This window comes from Schistocerca nitens, chromosome 2 (assembly GCF_023898315.1).
Source record: "Schistocerca nitens isolate TAMUIC-IGC-003100 chromosome 2, iqSchNite1.1, whole genome shotgun sequence".
NCBI lineage: Eukaryota > Metazoa > Arthropoda > Insecta > Orthoptera > Acrididae > Schistocerca > Schistocerca nitens.
The window spans coordinates 335,493,597-335,511,645 of NC_064615.1; positions in this window are offsets into that span (position 1 = coordinate 335,493,597).

An 18,049-nucleotide genomic window follows, 5' to 3' on the forward strand; every position below is an offset into this window, starting at 1 on the left:
CTCCGGCCGGCACAGTTCCAAACATCGCCTGCTGTAATTATTATTTTTGTTATTTTTACCTATTGTGATGAATTTATTGAGACGAGTGTAAAAAATTCGAAAACGTGAAGTTTCGAAAATCTAATCGTAATTCTGCCTATGCTTGTTTCTAATATCTCCTACCAGACAAAATTATTAATCAAGGGGCTACAGTTTGCGATTACTCTTGAATGGCAAGCAGACCTATATTACGAATATTTTCCGGCAATGCTTATCATCTCCAGGTCTCCTATATGTGCATAATGGACTTCTAAAACCAAAGTTATTAAATCTTCAGCTGAAGTTTCACTTCAAAAGCAAAATGTTTCGTCCGCTGACAGAATATATTGATTCGGATCCACCTTGATTCATGGAACCCTACAATGGAACGAGGAGAAGCTTATTTTGTTAGGTTTAGCGTAATTTTTCTTTCTTGGAAGAATTATGATGAAGGGGGATTTGAGAAAGGACGGGATTATGTCACTCGGAGTAATGTCATAGAAATTATCTTCAATCTCAGTCCAGAAATTAACTCTGTTCGAAAACCTATTGTCAGCAAAGTTTTTCCTTTCCCGAGCTTTTTTCATTCCACATCGTACTTCACTTCTACACCTCTTTAGTGTCTGTAATGTCTTCTCAAATCCATGACCCAGATACTGCAAATGTTTTGTGAATTTTCGACAGCCCCCTTTCTTCATTGCAGGCAACCCGAGATGCAGCCTGTTGATTTCATTTGGATCATATCTGTCTTTTATTCTTACCTTTAGGCATCGTAGAAGCTTGCTTCACTGAAGTAGATTAACGACACAATATTAAAGTCGTAGAAACGATATAAAGAATTGAGAAAGTGAAATATAAGCACGCACATCATCTACGGAATAAATATCTCTAGAACACTGCTTCACAAGAAAGACGAACTACCCAGAAGGGAAGGAGGAAATTAAAAATGGAAACTTAACGGGTTGAGACTGTGGTATCAACGTTCGATACCACACTTGTTGGGGGTTGCAGTTATCGATCGCGGTCCATATTAGTATCGTTGGACCCGCGAGTTGCGACCAGTGCCGCTAGCGCCGCTCCGCGGCTTGTATAAAGTTCGTCCACTCTGGCTCGGGACGTCAAGTAGCAAAGTAGCATAGCCTTAAGCTCATAGGAAGCAGCCTCTAACAAGGCGGTTGGTAACGTATGGCCCAAGTGAGGCCTCAATAGCTGTCTGTTTATAATTACATGTAGGCAGCCAAGGAGAATCCTGTACAGCGAGTTAAGTACAATATACACTCCTGGAAATGGAAAAAAGAACACATTGACACCGGTGTGTCAGACCCACCATACTTGCTCCGGACACTGCGAGAGGGCTGTACAAGCAATGATCACACGCACGGCACAGCGGACACACCAGGACCCGCGGTGTTGGCCGTCGAATGGCGCTAGCTGCGCAGCATTTGTACACCGCCGCCGTCAGTGTCAGCCAGTTTGCCGTGGCATACGGAGCTCCATCGCAGTCTTTAACACTGGTAGCATGCCGCGACAGCGTGGACGTGAACCGTATGTGCAGTTGACGGACTTTGAGCGAGGGCGTATAGTGGGCATGCGGGAGGCCGGGTGGACGTACCGCCGAATTGCTCAACACGTGGGGCGTGAGGTCTCCACAGTACATCGATGTTGTCGCCAGTGGTCGGCGGAAGGTGCACGTGCCCGTCGACCTGGGACCGGACCGCAGCGACGCACGGATGCACGCCAAGACCGTAGGATCGTACGCAGTGCCGTAGGGGACCGCACCGCCACTTCCCAGCAAATTAGGGACACTGTTGCTCCTGGGGTATCGGCAAGGACCATTCGCAACCGTCTCCATGAAGCTGGGCTACGGTCCCGCACACCGTTAGGCCGTCTTCCGCTCACGCCCCAACATCGTGCAGCCCGCCTCCAGTGGTGTCGCGACAGGCGTGAATGGAGGGACGAATGGAGACGTGTCGTCTTCAGCGATGAGAGTCGCTTCTGCCTTGGTGCCAATGATGGTCGTATGCGTGTTTGGCGCCGTGCAGGTGAGCGCCACAATCAGGACTGCATACGACCGAGGCACACAGGGCCAACACCCGGCATCATGGTGTGGGGAGCGATCTCCTACACTGGCCGTACACCACTGGTGATCGTCGAGGGGACACTGAATAGTGCACGGTACATCCAAACCGTCATAGAACCCATCGTTCTACCATTCCTAGACCGGCAAGGGAACTTGTTGTTCCAACAGGACAATGCACGTCCGCATGTATCCCGTGCCGCCCAACGTGCTCTAGAAGGTGTAAGTCAACTACCCTGGCCAGCAAGATCTCCGGATCTGTCCCCCATTGAGCATGTTTGGGACTGGATGAAGCGTCGTCTCACGCGGTCTGCACGTCCAGCACGAACGCTGGTCCAACTGAGGCGCCAGGTGGAAATGGCATGGCAAGCCGTTCCACAGGACTACATCCAGCATCTCTACGATCGTCTCCATGGGAGAATAGCAGCCTGCATTGCTGCGAAAGGTGGATATACACTGTACTAGTGCCGACATTGTGCATGCTCTGTTGCCTGTGTCTATGTGCCTGTGGTTCTGTCAGTGTGATCATGTGATGTATCTGACCCCAGGAATGTGTCAATAAAGTTTCCCCTTCCTGGGACAATGAATTCACGATGTTCTTATTTCAATTTCCAGGAGTGTATTTATTTTTTACCAATGACTTCTAATTATTTTAGTCGTTGCAAATCCAGACCATGCAGCCAGCACCTTATCGACATTACTGACAAACCTGCTGTGATTTATATGTTTCTGTTTAGCATTGGCCACCAACCAACATTGGCAACAACTCGTTCGTCGTCATCATAACAGAGACGGTATACGTTCTTATTACAGTCATTATAAGATTGAGTCCAATCTGTAAAGAACTTGTCAGTGTGACTCAACTTACATGTATGACGTTGCACGTCCTCTTGGCTGGATGAGTTCACTGATTGGATTGGAAAGGGTATCATGAAGTCATTATATTCTCGCCTGAGACAAGCTGGCCTACAACTGTTGCAACTGCTCATTGATATCCGGGATAATATCAGTGCGACATAGTTGACATCCGAGCTGGTCCCACACAGGTTCTATCGAATACAGACATGGGGATCTTGCGGGGCGGGATACTAGATTACCTCAAAGTGATGCAGACAGTTCAGTGAGAGACGCATTCCATGTGTGGAAGTGCATGGTCATGTTGAAAAATGGCACCTAAGAGTTAACACATGACGACGCAGGATGTCCTAGATGTACCGTTGTTCTGTTCTCTCAGCCGCTACCAACCGTGACCTGGAGTCATAGCGTTTTGTCCCACCAAAACTTTGCAAGAACCTGATTTCTCCCCAAGTCGCCACCATAATCGATGACGACGATAGTCATTGGGGTAGTGCAGTACTGCGTTCACTGCTGCACGCAATGCGACGCCTTTCATCAGCAGTCCATGTTTTCCGCCGATGGCACCACTCCAAACACAGCCGTTTGCGTTGTTGTATGAATAACAGCCTATGGATAGGACGGAAATTCCCTAGTCCAGCTGCTGTAAGTCCGTGACCAATGGTGCAGAATGGCATAGAATGTTCTCAGATGGCTGGTGCAGATGTTGCGATGTAACCGCAGCACAATAAGGCGACACTCTCTTGTGGTAGTTAGAGTGATCGGTTTGAACCTTGACGACAAATACATCCGCCGTCATTGTCACACGCAGTTCATCATCGGGGCGCAGTGTCATCCGAATGAACCTCAAATTTGGATATTGCACTATTCGACCAGCCGGCCAAATATAGATCCTCAATGAGGCCCGCTTAAATTTCAGTCAGGTCATGATAACACTATCCCACACATGAGTGACCTACCTGACCCTCACAGTGATCACTCATTATGTGACGCTGTTCATGCTGATTATATAGTCTACCGGGCCTGGTAACAACTGTAACTCGATGTACACTAACGCTCCCGGACGGCCGTTCTACCTGTCACAAAAAATTGCAGCTCTAGTAATCATACAGTCGATGTTGTGCACATGCACAAAGCTACATTGACATTCGATCATACCTCCTGCATATTACACTTTTTCTGTCAGGCAATAAAGTAGCCGATATCGAGAGCGTGTTGGTTTGCGATACCAGGCAAACAGTTCGACTTGATACAATCACTCAAAAGACGGAATTTGAAACAAGTATAAAGGTTAGAAGGCAATAAGAAACATTATATATACCAGACATTAGCTTTCTATGCGGTATTGGCCAATCGAAAACAGTCCTCGACTTCGCTCGATGCGCTGCTAATCCCAGACACGAATACACGACTAGCCAAGCATTTAGATTCACGTTGGAAGCGACCACCAGAGATAAACATACCATCACATAGCTCTGTCGCACCAAGACACTTAGCGCGCCAACGATGCAAACTCATCAGACAATATATTAGGCACGTCCTTGAAAGAGCACACAGGTCGCTCTGGAACACTGTAGACGATGTGGAACTGCTGTCAGAAAGTCTTATAACCCTCCATCGCTGACTTAAGTTATAGCAGTGGAATTGTGTAAGCACCAGTCACTCTACGATCCAACGCAGTAGGATGGGTTAGCGTGGACGCGTAACAGAACGGCAGAAAGGAACTGTTGTGAGTGGGTGTACCCAAGCATACAACATGAATCAAGTTACCGGATTTGGTAATGTAGCAACATTGACTGCCCAACGTGTAACGCGGCATAAAGATAGCCACTCGAGAAGAGTGTAACGCTTTTCATTGGTTCAGACCTGATAGTAATCGCTGTTTGCCCTCTACAGCTCCCAGCTGAATGAAGGTCTATTTCAACATGTTTACAAAAATACAGCGTGAAGGAAACTACATATAAGGAAAATTTGTAGTAGATTACCCCGTAAAAGGCCATTCATCACGGACGCTTATATATTGCTGAGCCAAAACTTATGACCACCTGCTTAACAGCTTGTTTATCGGCCTCTGGAACAAAACTCACTGATTCTGCGTATCAGGGATCCGACAGTCTGCTGGTAGGCTTGTGGAGGTAAGTGGCATTCGATGCCTTCGCACAGGTCACGTAATTCGCGTAAATAACGGGCCGCTTTTTTGCTTACGCGGTGATGGCACTCGATAGCGACCCAGATGGGTTCCATAGGATTTACATTAGGTGAATCTGTTGAACGATACATCAACGTGAGTTCACTATGATGCTCCTCAAGCCACTGTAGTACTGTTCTGGCTCCGAGACACGGACAGGTAGGCTACTGAAAGATGACGTCACCGTCGGGGAAGACATAAAGCTTCAAGGGATGCAGGTGGTCCTCAGTTGTCATCGTGTCTTCGGTTACCACCACAGGTCCCATTCAATTGCAGGAGAATGTCTCCCATAGCATAACACTGCTCCCACCATCGTGCAGCAGTGGGGGGCTGCACGTCTCGAGCCGCCGTTCACCTCTACGTTGGCGTTTGTAGCGTTAACCATCCACCTATTATAGCAGAAATGTTATTCACCCGAAGAGCCGACACATTTCCATTGATCGACAGTCGAATCCCTATGGTCCTGTGTCCATTGCCTTCGTAACTGAGGATTTAGTTGTGTCAAGATGTGAACACTTAGGGGTCATCTGTAGCGAAGCTCCATGCTCAACAATGTACGATAAACGGAGTGCTCCGAAACACTGGTGCGAGCACCAGCATTGTTCTCCTCCAGCGGAGATGCCACAGATCACCATATCCTACTTTACAGAGCAGACAAACCTTCGAACCCCACGTTAAGTGAAGACTCGTGGACGTCCAACTATTTAGCGCCTAGTGGTAGTTTCACTCACCTCTTCCCTCTTTCCATAGATTCTTACGACGCTAGCACGTGAACATTCGATCAACTTGTTTTCGAGAAAGCCGTTCACAGACTCTGCGTAATAATAATCTACCCTTTGTCAAAGTAGCGTATCTCAGTGGATTCCCCCATTCGAAGCACATATCTTTGCTAGGGTGATCTCACGTCCATGTTCGCTCCACTTCCATACTTTTGTTAACACGTCATGTGCCCGAAACGCCACCAGGCGGCATATGACGTCGCGAAGGGCAGTGGTGATAATGTTTCGGCTTACCAGTGTAAAGCTGGAAGTCTCCACGGGGACAAAAAACACAGGAACCGGACATTTTGTAGTTAGAGACTTTTAGTGTAATCCAACGAGTAGCAGTCTGCCTTTTGCCGAATGGCGCAAGGCGTCGCGTGCACCTAAGGTCGAACCTGACACTTAATCTACAGTACGTAGATTTCAAGCCGGAGGTGCCACTGCGATTATATTGTTGCTGTTTTTTCGTATCCTATCTTGGTCTCACTGATCGAGTATACCGTGAACCTGTACCGGAACGTTTATTTCAACAATCCTGGTAACGAAGTGTTGTCCATTCATCGACATCTTCATGACAAGTATGCTGTGGACACTCCCAGTCTCTAAGACGACACAAGTTTTTCCTCAGGGCTGGATACACACCCTCCTGGTTTGACGGACACTCAGTCATCCTGTCGCACCTCAATTGACCCGTTTAATCACCTGATTTTAAACCAGTAGAATATGTCTGTAACTTCTTGGAGCAGCGAGTAAAATCTAACGAGCATCACCCTCAATATTTGGTGGCTCTGCATGATCTCATCAATGAGTGGCTTCAGCTGGGTATGGTAACCTGCTGAAAGTTATATATACTCTTTCTTACCTAGATGAGGTGATGATAAAAGCTAAAATCGATGTTAGTATCAGGGTGATATCTCCTGGAGGTCGAACTTTACGTTTGGTGTGTCAAATTGCCCATAGCCAGAGAGTGAGAAATTTATCGAGCTGCCATTTATTTTAATGTTTATGGGCGATGGAAGTATGTGAGAGACGCTGATTGACGAGAAGATGCAGCAGACGCGTTTCAGTCTATCTAATCGTTCCCCAAGCGGAAAGGAGATCTGGAAAATGATGTACATTGTTACATAAGTGTGATGGGTTTCCACGGTCTGTGTCAGTTTGAATAAAACGACGGAATAAACATAGAAAATGGCAAGAAGCTGCAGAATGCCTGGTTACCATTTAACCTAGTTCAACAACGGACCAGGCGCGTTTGGCAGCCAGCAGCTCATCGAAACCCAAATACATCAACATAAACAACTGGATATAAGAGAACCGTCGTGCGGCATCGACTTCTTGCTGGAAGAAAATGCTGCCACTGAATACTGAGCAATCAGTTCGCTGTTGCCTAACAGTGATCTAGCTAGACTAGCACAAGTAATAGCCCTTGTTACAGCACCTCTCCACAGGCACCTTTGAACCATCCCATGACGTTCTTAAAAGCGACGTTGTCATGCGACAACCGATTTTTTCTTTTTTTTCTTTTTGTTTTTTGGTCATCAGTCTTCTGACTGGTGTGATGCGGCCCGCCACGAATTCCTCTCCTGTGCCAACCTCTTCATCTCAGAGTAGCTCTTGCAACCTACGTCCTCAACTATTTGCTGGATATATTCCAGTCTCTGTCTTCCTCTACATTTCTTGCACTCTACAGCTCCCTCTAGTACCATGGAAGCCATTCCCTGATGTCTTAACAGATGTCCTGTCATCCTTTCCCTTCCCCTTGTTACTGTTTTCCTCTCCGGTTCTACACAGAAGCTCCTCATTCCTCACCCTGTCAGTCCACCTAATTTTCAACCTTTGTATATAGCAACACATCTCAAATGCTTCGATTCCCTTCTGTCCTTGTTTTCCCACAGTCCATATTTTACTACCATACAGCGCTGTGATCCAAACGTACATTCTCAGAAATTTCTTCCTCAAATTAAGGCCTGTTTGATACTAGTAGACTTCTCTTGGCCAGGAATGCCCTTTTTGCCAATGCTAGTCAGCTTTTGATGTCTTCCTTGCTCCATCCGTCATTGCTTATTTTGCTGCCTATGTAGCAGAATTCCTTAGCTTCATCTGGTTCGTGACCACCGATCCTGATTTTAAGTTTCTCGCTGTTCTCATTTCTATTACTTTATCGTTACTCTCGTCTTTCTTCGATTTACTTTCAGTCCATATTCTGACTCATTAGACTGTTCATTCCATTCAGAAGATCATTTAATTCTTCTTCACTTTCACTCAGGACAGTAATGTCATCAGCGAATCGTATTGTTGATATCCTTTCACCTTGAATTTTAATTCAATTCCTGAACCTTTCTTCTACTTCCATCATTGCTTCTTCGATGTGCAGACTGAACAGTAGGGGCAAGGACTACTTCCTTGTCTCAGACCCTTTTTAATACGAGCAGTTAGTTCTTCGTCGTTCACTCTTGTTATTTCCTCTTCACTCTTGTATATATTGTATATTTCACGTCTCTCCGTATAGTTTACCCCTATTTTTCTTAAGATTTCGAACATCTTGCAACATTTTACATTGTCGAACGCTCTTTCCACGTCGACAAATCCTACGAATGTGTTTTTATTTTTCTTTAGTCTTGCTTCCATTATCAACCACGACGTAAGAATCGCCTCTCTCGTGCCTTTACCCTTCCTAAAGTCAAACCGATCGTCATCTAACACATCCTCAATTTTCTTTTCCATTCTTCTGTATATTATTCTTTTCAGCAACAAGGTGAAGGAGCTGTTTAGCTGATTGTGCCATAATTCTCGCACCTGTCAGCTCTTGCAGTCTTCGGAATTCTGTGGATAATACTTTTCCGAATGTCACATGGTATGTCGCCAGACTCATACGTTCTACACATTAATGTGAATAGCCGTTTTGTTGCTACTTCCACCGATGACTTAAGAAATTCTCATGGAATGTTATCTATCCCTTCTGCCTTACTTTTTCTTCTCCAAAGCTCTCTTAAATTCTGATTCTAATACTGAATCCGCTATCTCCTCTAAATTGATTATTGTTTCTTCTCCTATCACATCAGACAAATCTTCACCCTCATAGAGGCCTTCAATGTACTCTTTACATCTATCCGCTCTCTCCTCTGCATTTAACAGTGGAACCCCCGTTGCAATCTTAATCTTACCACCCTTGCTTTTAATGTCACGGAGGGTTGTTTTGACCTTCTTGTATGCTGAGTCTGTGCTTCCAACAATTATTTCTTTTTCGATTTCTTCACATCTTTCATGCAGCCATTTCGTCGTAGCCTCCCTGGTCTTCCAGTTTATTTGTACTTCTGTATTCCAGAGTTGCCCTGAAAGTTTTTGTGCTTCTTTCTTTCATCGATCAACTGAAGTATTTCCTCTGTTACCAATGGTTTCTTCACAGTTACCCTCTTTGTAATAACGTATTTCTTTTCAACTGCCGGTGATTGCCCTTCTTCAACTGTACTGCCTACTGAGCTGTTCCTTATTCCTATATCAATAGCCTTAGAGAACTTCAAGCGTATCTCGTCATTCGTTAGGAGTTCTGTTTCTCAGTTCTTTGCGTATTGATTCTTCCTGGCTAATCTCTTAAACTTCAGCGTACTCTTCATCACTACTATATTGCAATCCGAGTCTATATCGGCTCCTGGGTACGCCTTACAATCCAGTATCTGATTTCAGAATCTCTGTCTGACCATGATGTAATCCAACTGAACTCTTCCCGTAGCACTCGGCCTTTTCCAAGTATATCTTTTCCTCTTGTCATTCTTGAACAGAGTATTCACTATTACTAGCTGAAATTTATAACAGAACACAGTTAGTCTTTCTCCTCTACCATTCCTTGTCCCAAGCCCATATTCTCCTGTAATCTTTTCTTCTGCTCCTTTTCCTACAACTGCATTCTAGTTCTTCAGGACTATTAGATTTTCATCTTCCTTTACCTACTGAATTACTCTATTTATGTCCTTATATACTTTCTCTATCTCTTCATCTTCAGCTTGCGACGTCAGCATGTATACCTGAACTATCGTTGTCGATGATGGTTTGCAGTCGATTCTGATAAGAAGAACCCTATCACTGAACTGTTTACAGTAACACACTCTCTGCCCCATCTTCCTATTCATAACGAATCCTAATCCCGTTGTACCATTTTCTGGTGCTGTTCATATTACCCTATGCTCATCTGACCAGAAATCCTGACATGTGTCATCATGACACTTTTTCAATTACGGGCAACATTTCCTGTGGATACACGTCATGTGTCTTTAATACAATGGTTTCCATTGCCTTCTGCATCGTCATGCCGTTGATCATTGCTGATTCTTCCGCCTCTAGGGGCAGTTTCCCACCCAAAGGACAAGAGAGTGCCCTGACCGTCTGTCCGCTCCTCTGCCTTCTTTGACGCCATTGGCAGAATGAGGGTGACTTCTTTCACCGGAAGTATTCGGTCGCCAATGCTGAGTATTATGCAAAGTTCAAGCGGTGGCGGGTTTAACCCAGGGCCGAGGACGTTTTGATTAGTAATCAAAGACGCTTCCTCTAGACAACATGTGCAACGAATTATTTAGGGAAGATCATTCCCAGGTAGCAGCAGTTTATTCATCTTACTGAGAACCGCTGTGAAGACTACCGAAACGTCAGTTTCAAAAGTGATTTTTGTTTCCAAATGACGCGGCTGTGACATTACAACACAGTCGGTCAGTATGTAATACCACAAAGCATTTGAAATACTGAATTCTTATTGCTTTTCATGAATGTAATTTTTCTCTTATTTCTTTCTAATAAAACAAATTTTTTGTAACTCTTTAATAGTAGATACACTGGCAGTGTCAGGGATAAAGTTTTGTATAATGTCTACGATATTCTATGAATGGTAAAAGTGACTCTTTTCGAATACGTGTGCAGAGTAGCAACACAGTAGGGAGAAGAAACGGATGTGATTTAGCTGTGAGTGAAAGTTAATTCAAGAGTATGTGTGTCTCTGGTACACTGGCTATGCGTGCAGCATTGCCTTGTTTCTGTGTGAGGCAAAGCCATGTACCATAGTTTATTGATGGTTTATAACAAGGCTTCAAGAGGATTTCAAAAGAAGACTACTGTTTGATAAAACACACATTAGAAACATTTAAAACCGCCTCAGTACGTCACGCCACCACTTCGCAAAAAGTAAGATTGAACCATTTTAGACATTCAGTTTTGTAAACGGTTAGCCAGTGTCTTAGATTTGTGGGGAAATATTCTACTTGTGTGAACTATAAACAAAATTTAATACTGGCCATTAATCCAATTCATCGTTACTATAAATAGGAAATCAACGGCCTTGACGCAGTGGTATCTACATCTACATCTACATCTATACTCCGCGAGCCACCTTACGGTGTGTGGCGGAGGGTACTTATTGTACCACTATCTGATCCCCCCTTCCCTGTTCCATTCACGAATTGTGCGTGGGAAGAACGACTGCTTGTAAGTCTCCGTATTTGCTCTAATTTCTCGGATCTTTTCGTTGTGATCATTACGCGAGATATATGTGGGCGGTAGTAATATGTTGCCCATCTCTTCCCGGAATGTGCTCTCTCGTAATTTCGATAATAAACCTCTCCGTATTGCGTAACGCCTTTCTTGAAGTGTCCGCCACTGGAGCTTGTTCAGCATCTCCGTAACGCTCTCGCGCTGACTAAATGTCCCCATGACGAATCGCGCTGCTTTTCGCTGGATCATGTCTATCTCTTCTATTAATCCAACCTGGTAAGGGTCCCATACTGATGAGCAATACTCAAGAATCGGACGAACAAGCGTTTTGTAAGCTACTTCTTTCGTCGTTGAGTCACATTTTCTTAGAATTCTTCCTATGAATGTCAACCTGGCGCCTGCTTTTCCCACTATTTGTTTTATGTGATCATTCCACTTCAGATCGCTCCGGATAGTAACTCCTAAGTATTTTACGGTCGTTACCGCTTCCAATGATTTACCACCTATGGCATAATCGTACTGGAATGGATTTCTGCCCCTATGTATGCGCATTATATTACATTTATCTACGTTTAGGGAAAGCTGCCAGCTGTCGCACCATTCATTAATCCTCTGCAGGTCTTCCTGGAGTACGTACGAGTCTTCTGATGTTGCTACTTTCTTGTAGACAACCGTGTCATCTGCAAATAGCCTCACGGAGCTACCGATGTTGTCAACTAAGTCATTTATGTATATTGTAAACAATAAAGGTCCTATCACGCTTCCTTGCGGTACTCCCGAAATTACCTCTACATCTGCAGATTTTGAACCGTTAAGAATGACATGTTGTGTTCTTTCTTCTAGGAAATCCTGAATCCAATCACAAACCTGGTCCGATATTCCGTAAGCTCGTATTTTTTTCACTAAACGTAAGTGCGGAACCGTATCAAATGCCTTCCTGAAGTCCAGGAATACGGCATCAATCTGCTCGCCAGTGTCTACGGCACTGTGAATTTCTTGGACAAATAGGGCGAGCTGAGTTTCACATGATCTCTGTTTGCGGAATCCATGTTGGTTATGATGAAGGAGATTTGTATTATCTAAGAACGTCATAATACGAGAACATAAAACATGTTCCATTATTCTACAACAGATTGACGTAAGCGAAATAGGCCTATAATTATTCGCATCTGATTTATGACCCTTCTTGAAAATGGGAACGACCTGCGCTTTCTTCCAGTCGCTAGGTACTTTACGTTCTTCCAGAGATCTACGATAAATTGCTGATAGAAAGGGGGCAAGTTCTTTAGCATAATCACTGTAGAATCTTACGGGTATCTCGTCTGGTCCGGATGCTTTTCCGCTACTAAGTGATAGCAGTTGTTTTTCAATTCCGATATCGTTTATTTCAATATTTTCCATTTTGGCGTCCGTGCGACGGCTGAAGTCAGGGACCGTGTTACGATTTTCCGCAGTGAAACAGTTTCGGAACACTGAATTCAGTATTTCTGCCTTTCTTCGGTCGTCCTCTGTTTCGGTGCCATCGTGGTCAACGAGTGACTGAATAGGGGATTTAGATCCGCTTACCGATTTTACATATGACCAAAACTTTTCAGGGTTCTTGTTTAGATTGTTTGCCAATGTTTTATGTTCGAATTCGTTGAATGCTTCTCTCATTGCTCTCTTTACGCTCTTTTTCGCTTCGTTCAGCTTTTCCTTATCAGCTATGATTCGACTACTCTTAAACCTATGATGAAGCTTTCTTTGTTTCCGTAGTACCTTTCGTACATGATTGTTATACCACGGTGGATCTTTCCCCTCGCTTTGGACCTTAGTCGGTACGAACTTATCTAAGGCGTACTGGACGATGTTTCTGAATTTTTTCCATTTTTGTTCCACATCCTCTTCCTCAGAAATGAACGTTTGATGGTGGTCACTCAGATATTCTGCGATTTGTGCCCTATCACTCTTGTTAAGCAAATATATTTTCCTTCCTTTCTTGGCATTTCTTATTACACTTGTAGTCATTGATGCAACCACTGACTTATGATCACTGATACCCTCTTCTACATTCACGGAGTCGAAAAGTTCCGGTCTATTTGTTGCTATGAGGTCTAAAACGTTAGCTTCACGAGTTGGTTCTCTAACTATCTGCTCGAAGTAATTCTCGGACAAGGCAGTCAGGATAATGTCACAAGAGTCTCTGTCCCTGGCTCCAGTTCTGATTGTGTGACTATCCCATTCTATACCTGGTAGATTGAAGTCTCCCCCTATTACAATAGTATGATCACGAAACTTCTTCACGACGTTCTGCAGGTTCTCTCTGAGGCGCTCAACTACTACGGTTGCTGATGCAGGTGGTCTATAGAAGCATCCGACTATCATATCTGACCCACCTTTGATACTTAACTTAACCCAGATTATTTCACATTCGCATTCTCTAATAACTTCACTGGATATTATTGAATTCTTTACTGCTATAAATACTCCTCCACCATTGGCGTTTATCCTATCCTTGCGGTATATATTCCATTCTGTGTCTAGGATTTCGTTACTGTCCACTTCCGGTTTTAACCAACTTTCCGTTCCTAATACTATATGCGCACTATTTCCTTCAATAAGCGATACTAATTCAGGAACCTTGCCCTGGATACTCCTGCAGTTTACCAATATTACGTTAACTTTTCCTGTTTTTGGTCTCTGAGGACGGACGTTCTTTATCAACGATGCTGATGTTCTCTCTGGTAAGCCGTCAGGTATTTTATCGTTTCGCCCAAGGGGGGTCCCTCTAACCTAAAAAACCCCCGTGTGCACGCCACACGTACTCTGCTACCCTAGTAGCTGCTTCCGGTGTGTAGTGCACGCCTGACCTGTCTAGGGGGGCCCTACGGTTCTCCACCCAATAACGGAGGTCGATGAATTTGCAACCATTATAGTCGCAGAGTCGTCTGAGCCTCTGGTTTAGACCCTCCACACGGCTCCAAACCAGAGGACCGCGATCGACTCTGGGCACTATGCTACAGATATTAAGCTCAGCTTGCACTCCGCGTGCGATGCTGGTTGTCTTCACCAAATCAGCCAGCCGCCGGAAGGAACCAAGGATGGCCTCAGAACCCAAGCGGCAGGCGTCATTCGTTCCGACATGTGCTACTATCTGCAGCCGGTCACACCCAGTGCGTTCAATAGCTGCCGGAAGGGCCTCCTCCACATTACGGACGAGACCCCCCGGCAAGCACACCGAGTGCACACTGGCATTCTTCCCCGACCTACCCGCTATTTTCCTGAGGGGCTCCATAACCCGCCTAACGTTGGAGCTCCCTATAACTAATAGGCCCGCCCTCTGTGACTGTCGGGACCTTGCCGGAGAATCGGCCACTGGCCCAACAGGCGAGGCATCCTGTGGTGGCTCGGAAACGATGTCATCACCACTAGGAAGCACCCCGTACCTGTTGGAAAGGGGTAAGGCAGCTGCCACGCGGCCAGATCCCACCTTCGCCTTTCGGCCAGGCACACGCGAGCCCACCACTGTCCGCCATTCACCCTGGAGTGATGGCTGACCGGTTAAGATGCTCACTGCCGGAAGACGCAGCGACATCAGGGGTTCCATGTGATTCCAAGGCCACCGAAGTAGGCATAGGTCTCACCACAGTTGCCCCAACGCCACTACGAGCCGACGCCTGCGCCTCGAGCTCGATGAGCCTAACAGACAAAGCCTCCACCTGCCCCCGAAGAGTGGCCAATTCTCCTTGCGTCCGCTCACAACAACCACAGTCCCTACACATGACTATGTTTACCCTACTCTATACCGTGACAAATTCCCAAGATAATCTTCTGATGAGCTACTCTGATAATCAAGAAACACTCACTGAAATACGAGACGCGAAAACTGTGGTGTCACCGCTAGACACCACACTTGCTAGGTGGTAACTTAAATCGGCCGCGGTCCTGTAGTACATGTCGGACCCGCGTGTCGCCACTGTGGGATCGCAAACCTAGCGCCACCACAAGGCAGGTCTCGAGAGACTGAGGAGACCTCGTCCCCAGTTGTACGGACAACATAGCTAGCGATTGGACGTGCTAAGCCTTGCTCTCATTTGCCGAGAGATAGACAGTAGAATAGCCCTCTGCTAAGTTAAATGGCGACCACCTAGCAAGGCGCCATTTGTATCAGTGCCAATAGCTTACGAGTATGCAGGAGAGATGTATTCCAACAAGAGAATAAAGTTAAGTATTAAAAAAGCTACGTATTTTTCTTTAGTGCATTTATAAGTCTCATGTTCCAGACTTCACGCCCGTCTGCGTTAGCCTTGCGTGCCCTATCGGCTACAGCATTGTGTCTGGGCTGTATGGTCTAGACACAACAAAAACTACGCTAGGTTTTCCCAGAAAAACTATTTAAAAGCTAAGCGCAGCAAATAAGTACAAAATAAATTTCTCTCCTAACGATCAAGGTTAGTTTCTATGCAGAGCAGATAAACACAAATAGAATCCCTTCCTTAGTGGAAGGTCGTAAACAAAATGCAAAATAAACGCTTTATACAAACAGTACTCGCTGCTGCTGGTGCTCTCGCTCTGGCTGTCCCGTCTGGGTGTCCCGTCGGATCACCGAAGTTAAGCGCTGTCGGGCTGGGATGGCACTTTGATGGGTGGCCATCCGGTCTGCCGAGCGCTGTAAGCCCTTGTGGGACAAACTGAGGAGCTACTTGGTTGAGAAGTAGCGGCTTCGATCTCGTAAACTGGCATACGACCTGGAGAACGGTGTGCTGACCACATGCCCCTCCATATCCGCATCAAGTGACGCCTTTGGTTGAGGATGACACGGCGATCGGTCGGTGCCGTTGGGCCTTTCAAGGCCCCTTTCGTCGGAGTTAGTTTTTATAAATAGGAACCTATTCCATTATCGTACGTTTCAAAAACCACATCATGAAGGGAAGAATACAGTAAAAGAAAATAACTTTGCCAGACAGTATAGTCAAAATTCTTCTTGAATTGATATCTCACATCCTGATGATTAATCAAAGTCATGAATTGTGAACTATAACATTCTCAATTAATTTCTTGGAAATAATTTTTGTAACGCCTACTGAAAGGTACTGAATGTGGCAAATCACAATGAGTTTTCCCTTTTCCTCAAGTACACTTACCGTTAAAAGTGATCTGGTGAATTTAGTCTAAGTATCTTTCTCTTGTCTGATGTATTTAGACAGTTTCTATGGTAGTTTGTTGTTGTTTAGAAAGGTTTACATTCAACTGTAACAAACTTGAGAGTGAATTATAAATATTTGGAAGGGATTAACACGTGAGGTTACCCTACGTAACATCGCGGCACATGGTACAATAATTCATTCATTTTTGATATTTCCTATAAATTTTTAAGGCATTCTAGATTTCTGAATATCTACTTGAATTTGAGTCACTACTTTTTTGATCGCTTTCCTATGCAAATTAGCTCTCACGTGAGTAATGTCTGTTATACCCAAACGCATATTACTAATTGTTACATAGACTTCAGTTCGATCAAATCTCATGAGTAGAAGTTGTTAGCTTTAGAAATGGCGATCGTCTTATTTCTCTGTATGAATAAAATTTCATAAAACTGCAGTTTTTCATTGTTGACGTATTCGAGTAATTTTGCAAAATTAATATTTGTATTGATGTACATTTGCACTCATTCGTTATTAGGCAGTGCATCCATTTGTTATACGAGGGCAGTTCAATAAGTAATGCAACACATTTTTTTTCTGAAACAGGGGTTGTTTTATTCAGCATTGAAATACACCAGGTTATTCCCCAATCTTTTAGCTACACAACACTATTTTTCAACGTAATCTCCATTCAATGCTACGGCCTTACGCCACCTTGAAATGAGGGCCTGTATGCCTGCACGGTACCATTCACCTGGTCGATGTCGGAGCCAACGTCGTACTGCATCAATAACTTCTTCATCATCCGCGTAGTGCCTCCCACGGATTGCGTCCTTCATTGGGCCAAACATATGGAAATCCGACGGTGCGAGATCGGGGCTGTAGGGTGCATGAGGAAGAACAGTCCACTGAAGTTTTGTCAGCTCCCCTCGGGTGCGAAGACTTGTGTGAGGTCTTGCGTTGTCATGAAGAAGGAGAAGTTCGTTCAGATTTTTGTGCCTACGAACACGCTGAAGTCGTTTCTTCAATTTCTGAAGAGTAGCACAATACACTTCAGAGTTGATCGTTTGACCATGGGGAAGGACATCGAACAGAATAACCCCTTCAGCGTCCCAGAAGACTGTAACCATGACTTTACCGGCTGAGGGTATGGCTTTCAACTTTTTCTTGGTAGGGGAGTGGGTGTGACGCCACTCCATTGATTGCCGTTTTGTTTCAGGTTCGAAGTGATGAACCCATGTTTCATCGCCTGTAACAATCTTTGACAAGAAATTGTCACCCTCAGCCACATGACGAGCAAGCAATTCCGCACAGATGGTTCTCCTTTGCTCTTTATGGTGTTCGGTTAGACAACGAGGGACCCAGCGGGAACAAACCTTTGAATATCCCAACTGGTGAACAATTGTGACAGCACTACCAACAGAGATGTCAAGTTGAGCACTGAGTTGTTTGATGGTGATCCTTCGATCATCTCGAACGAGTGTGTTCGCACGCTCCGCCATTGCAGGAGTCACAGCTGTGCACGGCCGGCCCGCACGCGGGAGATCAGACA